Below are 16,114 nucleotides of genomic sequence, written 5' to 3' on the forward strand. Positions count from 1 at the left end.
CACCTCATTAGTACCAGTTTAACACCCAAATATAGCAATATGCTACAGAAAGGGGACCAGTTGAGCTTTGTAAAGGGCCTTCCACTGCGCAGCAATGTGTTGCCGCATCTTTATTAACTTTTGAGTCATTTGAGTTAGAATTATTTCGTTTTTGTTAAAATCTGCAGATTATGCGACAGATAATTAAGTGGCAAATGCGGCAAATCTACAATTATGAGGAAATCACTGTGACAGCACAATCAGGTAATTCCAGAGGCCCTATTCATAAGATATCTGCACTCTTCACATGGTTATCCAGTGAAGAGCCGATATCACACAGTGAACACACCCCTTTCAAAGAGTGAGTCCTCCCCAAGACTTTGAAAGTTGGGTTTTTGAAGAGGGTAAGACCTTTTAATGTACCAGTTACAGGCACAAATATCCATCCCTTCATGCAGTAGCATTTCATCTGACAACAGCGTAATTTAACGTGCTCAAGGAAATCAAGTTAGTGCTTATGTGGAAATGTGGGCAGTGCGGGAGTCAGAAAAGAGGTTCTATCTAGTGCACCCTCATGTTATCCATGTATCTGTGTGCGATATAAGGCAGCCCGCTGTCTTATTTATGGATTCATATTTTCAAAAGTGCTTTGCTGAAACCTGAGAGGCAGCGTGCCTTTTAAGATGATTTATTTGTTTAGATCAGAAAGGGTTTTGTTGGTAACAAGCATGTACGCACATTGTTTCAAAATTTTATTTTCACAAATGCTACAAATTTTGCAAAATTCTGTAGAAAATCGCCATTGTGCATTTAATTTTTTTTATTTATTAATATTTGCAGTGTTTTATTACATTACTTTATCAATATTAACAGATTTGGTACAATCTAACAGTGATTTCTTTTGAGGTTGCATTTCAATACAGCACCTTTTTATTCTTATATAGTTTTGCAAATACAAAACCTATTGTCATTGCCAATAGTTGACATAGTATGGATTTGATCCAATTGTTTAGGTCTTGCATATGCACAGAACTTTAAATGTGCTAACACACACTTGTGACCCATGATCCAAACACACCACATATATACAATACACACAACATACTTATACTTCGCACTACAAAATGAACCAGCGCACCACATTATTAAACCCTACTACATTACACTTCACAACACAAAATACAATACCACATATTTTTCTCCATAACACACAGTCCCACTCCACTTAACTCCTATACACTACATACCACATAATTCCACTGCACAACATACCACACAATTCCACTACACGCCACATACATCCTATCCACTCTAAAACACAGAAGTTAAAAAAAACATTTCCAACGTCAATAGCTCTAACTCTCGCTAATGTGAGACCTATTGCATTGAAAATGCTTGTTTGGGGGAGTGGCTGGGGCGCCGACGGAGATGGCGGCGGGCTGACCTCGCTCCGCAACGAGATCAACTGGTTTGAGACGGGCGGCTGACGAAGTTGTTTCCTTCTCTCAAAATGTGGCCCGCGCCACTGCTGCTTGTCGCAAGGATTTCTTTTCTTTTCGCCCGGCTCTTCGATCCATGAATGCCAGATATGGACTAGTTCACCCTTGCTTTTTCAAAGTTACTTATAAAGAGAGATCCTATTGTTTTGAACGTCCTGAAGATTTGCGACAATTTATATCTCGCCATAAAGAGAACAATATGGAATTTGGAGGACCCTGAGGTGTATTGTTATTTTGTTTTGTGTTTCTTTTTCTGAGATTTATATCTCTATTCAAATGTTCTTAAGATGTTTCTCTTCTATGTTGTTGTAAGTTAAGACCTAATGTTTTGGTTTTTCCTTGTTATTTACAGTCTGATGGCCTTTTTTCAGTAGACAATTAATATTGTCCTTTCTCATTGTTTTCCCTTGTAGCTGCCCTTCGTTTTGTATTGGTTCCTCTCCCAGATGTCTCTCTTCTCCCTGCCCTTTCATCTTGATCCTAGCATTCAAGAATTTCTTTTTTGTTTGGTAAGTGTCCAGTATTTTTTTATTTTTTTTAAATTTTTGAAGACCTTTATTGTGCAATATGCAGAAAAACAAACACAGGCCTACAACCGTCCGGCCGGCCACAACACTTATGAGCACAGGTGTCAGCATTATAGTCCTCCGGCGGCATCAAGTGATATGACAACAAGTAGTGAACAGTTACGCTGGAAAGAACATGCCGCCAGGGAAAGGATCAGTTAAGGTCAAATTTTAAAGTTTTTAGTGAAATAAAAATCAGTGAAGGATAGTATAAAGGAGATCCGAGTCCGTACGTTAAGTCCACATGAGTAGGCAACCGGAGAAATAACATAACTTACGAGAATCTTTCGTCAAAGCGGCAATATAGTAGGAAAACAAAACACCATCAGGAGCCAAGCTCGTGCCACTCCCAGCGCCACCCACTCCCAACCATCCTCTATCACAGACCCAGAAAGGAAAACAGTATAAGAAAGCGCAGAAAAGGAAGAAAAAGGCCCATAGAAACTAAATACGGAAAGAAAATCTACCCCCCCACCCTGCACCAACGCGGAGGCTACGGCCTACCCCCCCCGACAATGTGCCTGTCGCCCCATAAAGAACCCGAAATATAGGCAAAGTAAAGGAAGAGAAAGAGAAGAAGAGCGAAAAATAATAAAAATGTTACCATGAAATATAGAGAGTGAGAAAAGGACATCCTAATCTACGACCCTCAAAAACTACAAGTAAAGCGGGAGGAGGAGCCAACCAAGCCATTCCCAGTACCCCAGTCAGAAACACAATCCCCACATAATATGCGAGTTTTGAGAGCCAGATATGAACACAAAAGCAATTAGGGAAAGACATTATAACTTGTGCGACTTAAACAAGGAAGCACCACTTCCAATCCCGGTCCCACCAGCCCAGCATCCGACAACCCAAGGAGAGTCTAGCCCTGACCCGACCTCGGACAGACCCGAAAATGAAGCACGTAAAGAAGGCCCGCCCCACCAAGACAAAGAACCAACATGGCCGCACATCGAATGAAAGGAAACCTTTAATACAAAATGGCCATTGAACGTCACCAGTAAGTCCTTTCTCCGGCACCATTGAGTTCCACGGGCCATCTGGGAAACATGGGGTTTCCGGGGAGCAGGGCGAAGGCAGCAATGGAAAATCCATCGTGGGGGCCAGCTGCTGTAAGACACGGGCATGAGGCAGTAACACTGTTGCAGGCGGCAGGTCTACAAATCCCGGAGACAAGGGAAACAAAGTAGCACAGGCAAAAACACTTCCCGGCCCGTGGCAGGCATCCGTAGAGGCAGAGACAATCGCAGCTTCACTGTCGGAGATGGAAGGCACTGCATCCCCCGTCGGTTCGGCCGAAGAGACAGCCAGATTGAGTTGGTCCTCCACAGCATGATTTCCGCGTACATCAGCCGCCATTTTACCAATGCAATCACCCAGCGCTTCAAAGCTCGCACGCATCTCCGTTCTAAGATCAGACAGGGCAATCAGGATAGTCTTGTAGGAGAGCGGCGATTGGAGCCTTCCGTGGTCGTGATCTCGATAAGGAGCGAGCAGACTGGCCCCCAGTGCTCGTCGGGGGACACAGTCCACAGACAGGGATGTGCGCACCCCCCAAGTCTCTGAGGCGGTAGACCCCATTCCGATGTGCGAGACACAGAGTAAGCCGTAATTCAAATGTTACACGAACAGCCAGCAGCACAGGGCTCCATGCCCGAGAAATAATGAAGGTCGGGCTGTAGAGGATGGGAACTGCAGCGCCACAAGTCGCCGAGCCGAAGTAGGGTAATAAACACCCAACGCTCCGCAATCATGGCCGTGCACTCCTTATCTCGCGCCACCCGCCGCCGACAAAGCCGCGCTGCTGGCGAGGCGTCTTGCAGGGCAATCAGGCCATAGGGCTCCGATCGCAGCGTTCCAATGCGGGTGGCCCAGCCAGGAGCTCAACTCGGGGGGAGAATCCACCCTTCCAAAGTCGGCGAGTCGCGGTTGAAACGGCCGCCCCTCGGCCTCCCAGACTCGGGGACGGTCAGCGGCGTGGTCCTGGGGCCAGGGCTCAAGTCCGTTTATCGCGTATCTTCGGCTGCCGGGTGAGCTGAGGGGTCCGGGAAAGATGAGTCAAGTCACCACAGCGTAGCGCACCTTCCGCTGTCGAATTAGTCAGGATAGGAGTCAGGATAGTGGTGCGGAGGAAAGGCAGTAGACGGAGCCGGGAGCCTACACGTCTTCACCAGTCGCCATCTTGGCTCCTCCCCCAGTGTCCAGTATTTTGATGTTATTTCGGTCCTTTATGTCTGCTAATTTTATTCTTTTCTAGGTTGTTGGTCTCCCTTCATTTGTAATTCTATGACAGATTCCCTCTTTTTTATTTTCATTATTTCATTTAATAGTCTGATGGATCTCGATGTCGATATTGGTTCTGTTGTCTGTCTTCCCCTGTAGTTACCCGCCTCCACATGTTAATTTCTTCACTATGGATTTCTATTCCGTCTCTCTTGACTGAAGCTTCTCGGCTTCTAGTCAACTTTTCTTTTTTTATCATTTGCTTCTTGTACTCTCTCTTTCCCTCGTCTTCTCCTTTTTTTTCTCTCTGGATTTATTTCCTTATTTTTACATGTTTTTCTCCTATCCCCTTTCTCTCTTTTCCTCATCTGCTTCTCGATTGTTCTTCCATATCTCTTTCTTCTTCATGTTCATTTATATTCATTTTACTGCATTTATCTATATTTTTATGCTCAATTGTATATTTCTCAATGCATTCATGGTCTTGCTATTGGTTTTCAAGGCTTTTCATTATTTATCACCAACTTCTAGTTGGTGGTAAATAACGAATTCTTAAAGCCCTGTAGCACTGATTACAGTGCTACCTACATCTCATAATACAGATTCGGTAATTTTACAGAATCGGTAATTTTACAGAATCTGTAAACTTACCGAATCTGTATTTTAGGTGGCCCTACATCTCAATATCCAAATACCGGTCGGTAACGGACGAAAATCGGTATTTTCAGCCGTTACCGACCAGTATTTGGATACCTACATCTGCCCCTTTGTCTCTGAATTTTTTCTTCTTAATTCTACTCCTAATGTGTCCCCTCATACTATTTGGTAATTCTTTTAACCCCTTCGGTGCTCATGACGAGCTCAGCTCATCATGAGGCACAGTGCTCGTGTGTGACCACACCCATTAACATTATGGCCCAGCACAGCAGGGGAATATATTCAGCAACCAAGGTGTTAAAGCCACAGCTAGAGGATTCATTATAGATTATGCAGCTCAAAAAAGGAAACAGTTTTGCAAAGAATCAGCTTCCCTACTTTCTTCTATTAAAAAATTGGAACATGCATATTATTCATCTAAAAATGCTGATTCCCTTAAGTCTTTGATTCAAACAAATCTCGATTTTAATTGGAAATCCACAGAAGAAGCCTCGGGGACATTGCTATAAATATACTCCAAATTTTATGGAGGTCGCAACCAGGCTTGTAAATTATTGGCAAATTATTTGAAGGTGAAATCTCAAAGATTTAGGGTTGTAAACATTAAGGTTGACCATGATATTTCCCGTTTCAAGGAAGAAGAAATATTAACTTGCTTTACAGATTTCTATAAGACCCTTTATACACCTGAATCTCCCCCCTCTGATGCAAATTTGAAATCCTTTTTTGGTTCATTACCTCCTCGCTCTCCTTCTCTTCCTGATTGCTCTATTTTAGAAGGAGATATTTCTCTTTTTGGGCCCGATTCACAGAACCAACTTAAGACAAAATCCTTAACTTACTACCATTTTGGTATTCACAGAAGGCACTTACTCATTTTGGTATTCACAGAAGGCACTTATTAATTTCGGTATTCACAGAAGTTAGGAGTTGTAACTTTAGGACCCCTAAATGCCTTCTGTGAAAACCGAAAGTCTTAAAGTTAGGATTTTTCTCAGTTTAGGAGTAGTAAAGTTAGGACTCCTAACTTTAGGACTCGTAAATGCCTTCTGTGAATACCGAAAGTCTTACAGTTAGGATTTTTCTCAGTTTAGGAGTCCTAAAGTTAGGAGTCCTAACTTTACTACTCCTAAACTGAGAAAAATCTCAGATTTCATTAATAGTTCTCAATCCTCTTATTTCCCTTTACAAAGAGGTACCCGTCAGGGATGTCCTCTTTCCCCATCACTGTTTATCCTTTCCCTTGAACATTTTCTTCATTCTTTACGACACTCCCCCACTTTTCGAGGTTTTACACATAAATCTGTTGAAATCAAATTTACTGCTTATGCGGATGATATTATGTTATATGTTTCCAATCCCTCTACTTCTATGCCTGCTTTTACCGATCTTCTTTCCTCATATGCAGTCCTGTCTGGTTACAAACACATTTTTTTCAAATCTGAAATGCTCCCTTTAAATAAATTCTGTTTAAGAAGTATGTTTGAGGGTATTGATTTTAAATGGAATACTAACAATATTATCCGCTTAGGGATTAAATATTCTACTTTTGCAAAAATGATTCAGGTTAATTTTGAAGAGGTTTTACCTAAAGTTAAAAGTATGGCTGACAAATGGTCTCCCCTCTTTTTGTCATGGTGGGGTAGATTAGACACTATTAAAATGATGTTGCTCCCAGTTATTAATTTCTACTTATCTATGTTACCTGTTAAAATAGCTTTGACATTTTTTAAAACCCTGAATAGCATTTTAAGTAAATTTCTCTGGAATGGTCGGAAAGCCCGTATTTCTTTTGCCCTTCTTTCTGCTCCTAAAGATCGGGGTGGTGTCCATTTTCCTGATTTTCGACAATATCATTCCTCTTTTTTAATTCGCCAAATGCTACCATATCTATCTGCTGTGGACAGAACTATCACCTCTGTATGGGACAGATTACAGAAATCTTTAATATCTCTTTTCCCCTTCCATCTTTTAGCTAATGTTACTCACCCTCTTCGATCTTTTAATTGTCCAAAGATTTCGAAATTTATTTCAACATTTCATCCTATTAATTGTAAATCTCCAAGTCCCTTGCAGATATTTTTTGATTCACCCCTTAGGCATAACAAAAACATTAAATTGTCCAACTGCACTATTTTTTAGAAGACATGTGCTGCCAAAGGGATTTTTCAAGTTAAAACAGTTGATATGAGATTCTTGTTGTCTTTCTTTACGAGAAGTCCAATCTACTTTTGACCTGTCTGTGTCCTCTTTAATAAGATATGAGTCTCTCCGTTTGCTCTTAACTGAACAGCTTTCCCTACTTCCCGGATTGCCTTCTCTCTGTCAAGATCCTCTGTTACAACCTTTAACTACTCCTCCTTTCATTAGAGCTTCCCAAGTTCATAAATATTTACATTTTTCTTCCCCTAGCCGTCCTAAAAGTAAAGTTGAGCTCCTATGGGAATCTGATTTACAACGTACTCTTTCTGTTTATACTTAGAATTCAATCTGGACACGCATACACCACACCTCTTGCAATTCTAGTACCATCCAGACCAACTATTACTTCTATCATAGACTATTTTTAACTCCTTTAACAATCTCCAGGTATATTTCCAAATTGTTGGCTATGCCCTTCCATTTCCGGCTCCTTATTGCATTCCTTTTTTCTCTGACCTAATATTGCCTGATTTTGGACTAAGGTTTGTGAGTCAATTTCTTCTATTTGTGATATTTGTGATATTAAATTCCCTTTTGATATTTTTTCCATATTTTTGGGAAGTAACTCTGCAGACTGGTTTGGTTCTCGCAAGGTGGGCATATTTGCGGACTTATTAATCGCCATTGCTTTTCAGGTATTTACCTCTATTTGGAAAGATGCCTCCAAGGTTTCCTTCTCCACCTGGTGGAACCTTATGTGTTATCACCACAGACTGGATCGAGCTTTTTCTAAAAACGTCTCAACAACTTGTTCGTAAAGAAGCTTTCTGGTCTCCACTTACTAACTACCTAGCTACGTTGGCATTACATAAACAAGATACTTCCTTTTGTCTATCAACCACCATGAGTATTTTACTCCCTTTTTTCTTTTAGTTTAGTGTCTTTCATTCTCATACTTATACAGTTAATATTCTAATTTTGGAAACTAATGTGTTTAATTTAAGATTGATATTTATATAGATTGCTAGAAGAAGATATTATATCTTCAATTTTCTTTTCTCCCCTATATTCTGTTTTTTTCTTTCTTTTCCTTTCTTCTCCTTCTTCTCTGTCTTCTTTATCTTTTCTATTTTTCTCTGTTTTCTTTTCTCTTTCATACTTTTTTAAATTTTATTTTTTAGACTTTCCCTTTTAAAAATTAAAAACGTAAAATGCTATTTGTTATTTATGTACATATTTTTTCTAATGTTTTTGTTCTCTTCTCGCTTACCCTCTGTTTTTGATAGTTTCATTATAGTGGATATTCAGCAAAATTGTATTTTCAGTTTGCTTATCTAATGCTCCTTGTTTCATATGCATTGATATATATTGCACCTTTGTTTTTAAGTATTCTAATGAGGCTCTTTAAACATTAAAAAAAATGCTTATTTGGGTTTAGGGGCTGTGCTCTGCCTCGACAGCGGGTGTTTTCAGGACTCGAGACTGGCCTGTGCGCGCCATCAACGTGTGAGATGTTGAGTATGGGGTCTTTAGCCCTCTATAGCGCACTGACGCTTCCAGCTCTTTGGCACTAGAAGGTTTGCTGAAGGCGGCCTCCGGCTTTTGCTCAAATCGCCTATTGATGGACCGGCCTCTACCTCCTCTTTTTGTGCCCTCTGCAGACCTTCGATGACCGGAGATCGTCAAAGACGAAGACGGCGAGTGTATCCGACGGGCTTTCAGTCTGCATGTTGCAATGCTCCCAGAGCCTGCCCCCTCGGTGTTTGAGGGGTTTCTTCAGCCACACGTGAGGCAGCCATCACAGCCACAGTCCTTTTGGTTGGGTGAAAGGTAGAAGTTACATAGACTGTGGCAGTTGGAAAAAGCGTATTTAGCATTGCCCTTCAGAAAATGAAAAGGCGTTTTCTCCATGCCCGAGTTTTGGTGCCTTTTGAAGTATCGCCCCAAGACCTCTTGACAAAAACCTCAAGAAGACGGGTTCCCTGTAGAGTACCTTTGAGAAAAACAGAGATAAAGATCAAATATGTTGGGTGCAAGCGATTGTAGTTCTTCTCGGGAGCTGCTGGTTCCAGAACAGAACACTCTTAAGGTCTGTCAGCATTTTGTTGATGCTTTGACTTCAGAGCAGCATTCCGAGTGTTGGAGCCAGATGGCTGAAAAAAACAATCTAAGGTGGAGCCATTATGCTGATGCATTCTGGGACAAAGCCGGAGATGCAACAGGTTTTAACTAGCGTCTTCGAAGGAAAATATTTTTTTGCAAACGTCCAGACCAAAAACTTGATCGCAGGAGTATGCAGAGCATGTGTATCTACAGACACAGGTGCCACAAATACATATTTATACATAATGCTACTTACCCTGTAGGCATCTGGTTGTAGGGTGTGGTGTTGTCGATGCTTAGCTTAGAGTCCAGAGCAGTAGGCTCCCCATAGCAGTGGCTAGCTCGTCGATGATGCAGACGTCCGAGATAGTGTTCTTAGCACCACCTGATAAACCAAGGCTTGTTGGCGGGGAAGTATGTCCACACACTTGTGTTTAGTGAATGTGTGTGGTGTTGACCATGTAGCTGCCTTACAGATGTCAGCTATACGGTTGTGCCCCCTTTCTTATGAGTCCAGTGTGCCCGTGGAGGAGCAAGAAGTGCTCATTTGGCTTTTATTGAACTAGTTTTGATGCCTTTGACAATCCATCTGGCAATGCCCGGTTTGAATATTTCCTGTCCTTGGTGAGGTTTTTTGAATGGCACGAAGACGTGGCCTGATTTACCAAATGGTTTGCTTCTATAGATGTAATCCATAAGGGCCCTTTAACATCTAAAGCGGGAGCAGCCCTTCAGCCACAGAATCAGGCTGTGGGAAGAAGAACAGAAGTTCAATGATGTGATTGAGGTAGAAAGGAGGAATCACCGGTGGCAAGGGACTTGGTTCTAAAAACGACCCTATCTTATACAACTAAAAGGATTTTGTATGGTAAGAGCCTGTAGCGCCTTAATTTGCCTTAGGGAGGTAATGGCGACTAGGAGGGCTACTTTCCATCACTGATGCACGTATTGTTTAACCCGGCAGGCGTGGGGAGGCACAGGTGTATATAACATACCATAATGTGTATTTGTAAAGCGCACGTTCACCCGAGGCTGTCTTGGTGCTGAGTAACAGATGTTTATTGTCACCCACTTCAAAGGTACTTATTTCCTCTCCTTTCCAGGATTTAAAAGACAGATTTAAAAGACACTGCTTCAGCGCATCTTATTGTTATTGGCATGAGATGGCTGCAAGAAAGGCTACAGAGAAGCAGCCCAATATCAATCCTCCAGTGGAGGCAGAGAAGGATCTGCAGATCTCTAGATCCGATCTGCAGAATTTGATTAAGGAGGCAGAAGATGCTGCTGCAGCCGAACCCCGGCTAAAAGCCAAAAGGAGGATCAGGATGATCCAGACACGGACTAGAGGGGCAAATATGTGGAAGGCTCGAGTTGAAAGATCTCCTTCAGCGTATGAGAGACTCTCTGGCTTTGAGGAGAAACCACAGGAAGAGAGGGCTTCCACTCGCAATACAGTCGAGCACAGCTGGATGGTTTGCCCCTACATGATGTGTAGGAGAGTAGGATCTGCATCCTATGGTTACCCCCACTTTTTGCTGTGTTTCACTGGTTTTTCGACTTTAGTCTGGCTGTGACCCTGCTAATCAGGTCCGCAGCCCAGCTGTTCTCTCTCTAAATTCAAACCATGTACTTTAGGTACATACCAAGTTAGTTACTGGGTTACCCTTGTGAGTCCCTATAGTAGGTACTAAGGGCATAGGCACCCCAGAGGCCTACCAAGGGCTGAAGCATGTATTATGCCACCCCTGGACAGCCTTCCAAAATGGCACCATAGGTCTGCACCTGCAGCCTGGGTAAGGTAGTGTAAGCACCCCTTACTGAGATATAGTATACCTATATCTAGATATTGTTAGACGGGGACCTGGAGGGTCAGCCGAGGACAAGGGGAGAGGCCTCAGGTGAGGGCCGTCTCTAGCGATCGTACAGACAAGTAACTTCCCCCCCACAGATGGACACCACACAAGGATAAGGTCAACACTCTTTATATACGATTCTTGAAGCAAGGATACCAACGATACAGAGAGATCGGGACACGAGGGTCCTCTCAATTCTAGTCTCTGACAGGGAAAGGGGTAGCGGGACAGTCTTGGTACCGGTCTGGTACCTGAGGTGGTACGATGAATAGCTCACAATCCTCGAGCTCGGAGTTCTGGAAGGTCGGGCCGCGGCAGCGCCAGCAGGCTCGGATGATAAGTCTCACTTGAGAAAGGGCCGTGGCAGCGCCAGCCGGCAAGGGGCGATGGTTCACACAAGGATGGGCCGCGGCAGCGCCAGCAGGTCCCGACGAAGGTGTAAGTTGCGGAGGGCCGCGGCAACGCCAGCAGGTCCCGACGAGGATGGAGGTTGCAGAGGGCCGCGGCAGCGCCAGCAGGTCCCGACGAGGATGTAGGTTGCAGAGGGCCGCGGCAGCGCCAGCAGGTCCCGACGAGGATGTAGGTTGCAGAGGGCCGCGGCAGAGCCAGCAGGCAGGACGATGATTCACAAGGCAGGGCTGCGGCAGCACCAGCAGTCCGTCAAGGATGAGTTCTTCTAGGTGTCTCTCGACTCCAGGATACAACTGCCTTCCTGCTCTGGAGCTCCCCCAGTTATAGGTCTGGCCTCCTTTGATGTCCGGACCCTCGCTCTTGGAGGTCGGGAGGTCCAGGATGAGGGAGTCCAGACACCCAGCAGGGGGGTGGAGCCAGCGCCCGGGGAGGCTGGGGGTGATCGACACCTGGCGGGGGAGAGCCATCGACACTTCTCTCTCCCATTGACCTGCCAAGTGGTCCGTTCACCTCCTGGGTGGATGGTGGTGCCTCGATGTCGGGGCCTGGCCAGGCCCAGGGCTGGGGTCGAGCTGCGGCCACACGGCCTCGTGGTGCAGTGTCCAAGATGGCGGCTGAGCCGGGGCAATGCTGCTGATGACGGCCCGGGCCGGCCGATGTAGGGGTGTTCGGGCACAGGCGTCCCGTTGGGGACGGGTTGCGGGTTGCTTCTGTGGGCTGCTGGGGTGGTTCTTCTGGTGACACCGGGAGAGCCGGTGTTCGGGTCTTCCTATGCGGGGAGGGAGCGGCCCATGCACTAGGCCTGTCCAACATGCGTCCCCCCCAGCTGAAGGCAAGGAGAGTCACCCATCTCCTTGGGTACTCTCCTCACCGAGGCGGAAAAAGCGTGACAGGCCATCCGCGTTGGTCTTGGCCAGGGCGATGCTCCACAGTGAAGTCCATCCCCTGCAGGGAGATGGGCCATCGCAACAGTTTTGAATTCTCCCCCCGCATCTGCATCAGCCATTGCAGGGGTCTATGGTCTGTTTGTACCCTGAAGTGGGTACCGAAGAGATAGGGCCGGAGCTTCTTGAGGGCCCACACCACTGCGAAGGCCTCCCGCTCGATGGTGCTCCAGTGCTGCTCTCGAGCCAGTAGGCGTCGGCTGATAAAGGCCACTGGCTGGTCGACTCCCTCGGCGTTGAGTTGGGAGAGGACTGCCCCAATGCCATGATCTGAGGCGTCCGTCTGGACGATGAATTCCCGGCTGTAGTCGGGGGCCCGGAGCACGGGGCGGTGCACATGGCGGCCTTCAACTTCTCGAAGGCCGCTTGACAGTCCGGAGTCCAGTTGACGGTTTTGGGGTTTTTCTTGGATGTGAGTTCTGTGAGGGGCCTCACAATGCTGCCATAGTCTTTCACAAACCGCCGGTAGTATCCGGTGAGCCCCAAGAAGGCTCGGACCTCGGTTTGGGTGACGGGTGGCTGCCAGGACTGTATGGCAGCGATCTTGAGCTGGAGGGGGGCCACCAGACCGCTCCCCACTTGGTGTCCGAGGTAGGTCACGGACCCCTGGCCAATCTGGCATTTGCTGGCCTTGATGGTAAGGCCGGCCTGCTGGAGGGCGCGCAGGACTTCTCGGAGGTGGTGAAGGTGGTCGGCCCAGTGACGACTGTACACAGCGATATCGTCCAAGTAAGCAGCACTGAACTCTTCGAGGCCCGCCAATACCTGGTTCACGAGTCGTTGGAAAGTAGCTGGAGCGTTTTTCATGCCGAATGGCATCACTTTGAAGTGGTAGTGGCCATCCGGGGTAGAGCAGGCGGATCGTTCTTGGGCTCTGGGGGTGAGGCCGATCTGCCAGTAGCCCGCTGTCAGATCGAAGATGCTCAGGTAGCGGGCAGCCCCCATACGGTCAACCAGTTCATCCGCCCGGGGAATGGGGTGAGCGTCAGTTCGGGTGACAGCGTTCAGGCCCCGATAGTCCACACAGAATCGGAGCTCGGGGGTGGTGCCCGGGGCGGCAGCTTTGGGGACCAGTACGACTGGGCTGGCCCAGGGGCTGTCAGATGGCTCGATTACTCAGAGTGCGAGCATTTTAGAGACTTCGTCCTGGATGCAGGCGCGCACCCGATCCGGCACTCGATACGCCCTGTGTCGAATAGGGGGACTATCCCCAGTGTCCACGTCGTGGAGGCACCAGGGGGTGACCCCCGGGGTGAGGGAGAACAGGTTCGCAAATGGCAGCAGGAGAGCCCGACAGTCTTGGCGTTGTTCCGGGGTCAAGGCATCGGAGAGTCGGACCCCTTCCACCGAGCCATCTTTTTCACGGGTCCTCAGTAGGTCAGGGAGGGGCTCTGAGTCTTCTTCTGCCCCACTATCTGTTGCCATCAGTAGGCTGAGCTCCGAGCGTTCGAAGTGTGGTTTGAGTCTGTTGGCGTGGAGGACCCGGAGGGGGTTCCGGGGGGACTCCATGTCTATTAGGTAGGTGACAGGGCCCTTGCGCTCAATCACCTTGAAGGGCCCCGTCCATTTGTCCTGCAAGGCACAAGGTTCGACTGGAGACATCACCCATACTTGCTGACCGGGCTCAAACTCAATGGAGGAGGCATGTTGATCGTACCATTTCATCATTTCCTCCTGACTGGCCTCAAGATTGGCTTTGGCGAGTTCCCTGAATCGCCGGGTCTGGTTGCGGAGGGTCAGGAGGTACTTATACACGTCCGGAGGGGTCTTCTGGGGGGTCATCTCCCATTCTTCTTTGACCAGGCTGAGGGGCCCCCGGACAGGGTGTCCATGCAGGAGCTCGAAGGGGCTAAAACCGAGGGATTTCTGGGGAACCTCTCGGTAGGCGAAGAGGAGGCACGGGAGCAGCACGTCCCATTGGCGACGCAGGGGTTCCTCCAGGCCCATGATCATCCCCTTGAGAGTGCGGTTAAACCGCTCGACCAGTCCGTTTCCTTGCGGGTGATAGGGGGTCGTGAACCGGTAGGTAACCCCGCACTGCTGCCAGAGAGATTTCATGTATTTGGAGATAAAGTTCGTGCCCCTGTCGCTGGCGACTTCCCGGGGGAAGCCCACTCGAGAGAAGATCCCCATTAAGGCTCGGCCTACCACTGGTGCTGTTACGGTCCGAAGAGAAATGGCCTCGGGATAGCGGGTGGCGTGGTCCACCAGGACCAGGATGAACCGGTGCCCCTGTGCTGTTCGGGGGTCTAGGGGCCCCACAATGTCTATTCCTACCCGTTCGAACGGGGTGGTGACGACGGGGAATGGTTGCAAGGGTGCCTTGATTTTTCGGCCGCTCTTCCCGCTGGCCTGGCAGGTGGGGCAGGCCCGGCAGTGGTTGGAGACATCATTTCGCATTTTGGGCCAGTAAAAGTGTGTTACCAGGCGGCTGTAAGTTTTGTCTTGTCCCAAGTGCCCAGCAAGGGGGACATCGTGCGCTAAGTTCAAAAGGAAGTCTCTGAAGCGGAGGGGCACCACCAGCACCCGGCTGGCCCCCAACTCAGCAATTCTTTGCTCACTGTACAGTAGGTCATTGTCCCAATAGATCCAGTGTGCCCCTGCGGTGTCTCCTGCGCTCTGGGCGAGTGCTTGCTGTCGGAGTCCCTCGAGGGAGGGACAGGTCTTCTGTTCTTGTCGGAATTGTTCCTGGGTGGGTCCACCCTCTTGACGCCACTGGGCCAGTTCTGGAAGATCCTGGAGCTGAGCGGGCCCTTCTTGGTTTTGCTCCGGGGGATCAGTACTGAGGGCGTCTCCCTCTGGGACGATCGGGGGAGGAGGTGATGGCCATTCGGGTTCTTCGGGACTGGGGATGGTGCGGGTGGCCATGGCCCGGGTCAATAACGCAGGCCCAGTCCGGGAGGCCCAACATCCCCAGGTGCTCTCTTCTCTCAACGGCTGCCCAGGGGGAACTTTCGAGGTTGTTTCCCAGGAGGCACTCCACCGGGGCATCATCGGAGACAGTCACCTTCAGCATACCGGACACTCCTCCCCATTCGAAGGGGACGCAGGCCATCCGACACAGGCTCTCTGAATTGTCAGCTGATCGGACGGGGCAAAGAACGTTTGGCAAGATTTGTTCCGCGGTTACCAGATGACAGCGGACTGCCGTCACACTGGCCCCGGTGTCACGCAGGGCTTCGGCCTTGCACCCATTGATGTTCACCCACTGGCTGTATTTTCTCGTGTTGGCGGGTAGGGGAGCCCACGGAAGCATGCCTCTTTCCCCTAGGCAAGCCAGGATCATGGCGGCGGGTTCCCACTCGGGCTGTTCCTGTTCGTACTCTTCATAATCTTCGGAAGATTGCTCCTCTCCCAGGGCGGCGGCAGCGACCTGGCGGGGTATGGGACTCTGGTTCTTCGGGCAGTTAGGGTCGTTGGCATAGTGGCCGGTCCGCTGGCACCGGTGGCAAGTAACGTTGGCTCGGAACCCTGGACGCATCGGGGGGTTCCCCCTACCGGCCGGGGGCGGGGTGTTGCTGGCGGGAGCTGCCGGGACGGCGTCTCTGCCCCGACCCTGGCCTCCTCCTCCTCGGGGGCGATGGGGACCTTGGTTGGTTCGGTTTGGTTCACTTGGTCCACTTCGGGCAACTCAAGTGCTTTCCCGTCGGTCAGCTACGGCGGCGAGCTGCCGAGGTTCAGTCAGTTTACTGTCGAGGAGGTGCTGCCTGAGCTCGATGAAGCAATTGTTGGAG

The sequence above is a fragment of the Lissotriton vulgaris genome, unplaced genomic scaffold (assembly GCF_964263255.1).
Source record: "Lissotriton vulgaris unplaced genomic scaffold, aLisVul1.2 SCAFFOLD_563, whole genome shotgun sequence".
Taxonomy (NCBI): Eukaryota; Metazoa; Chordata; class Amphibia; order Caudata; family Salamandridae; genus Lissotriton; species Lissotriton vulgaris.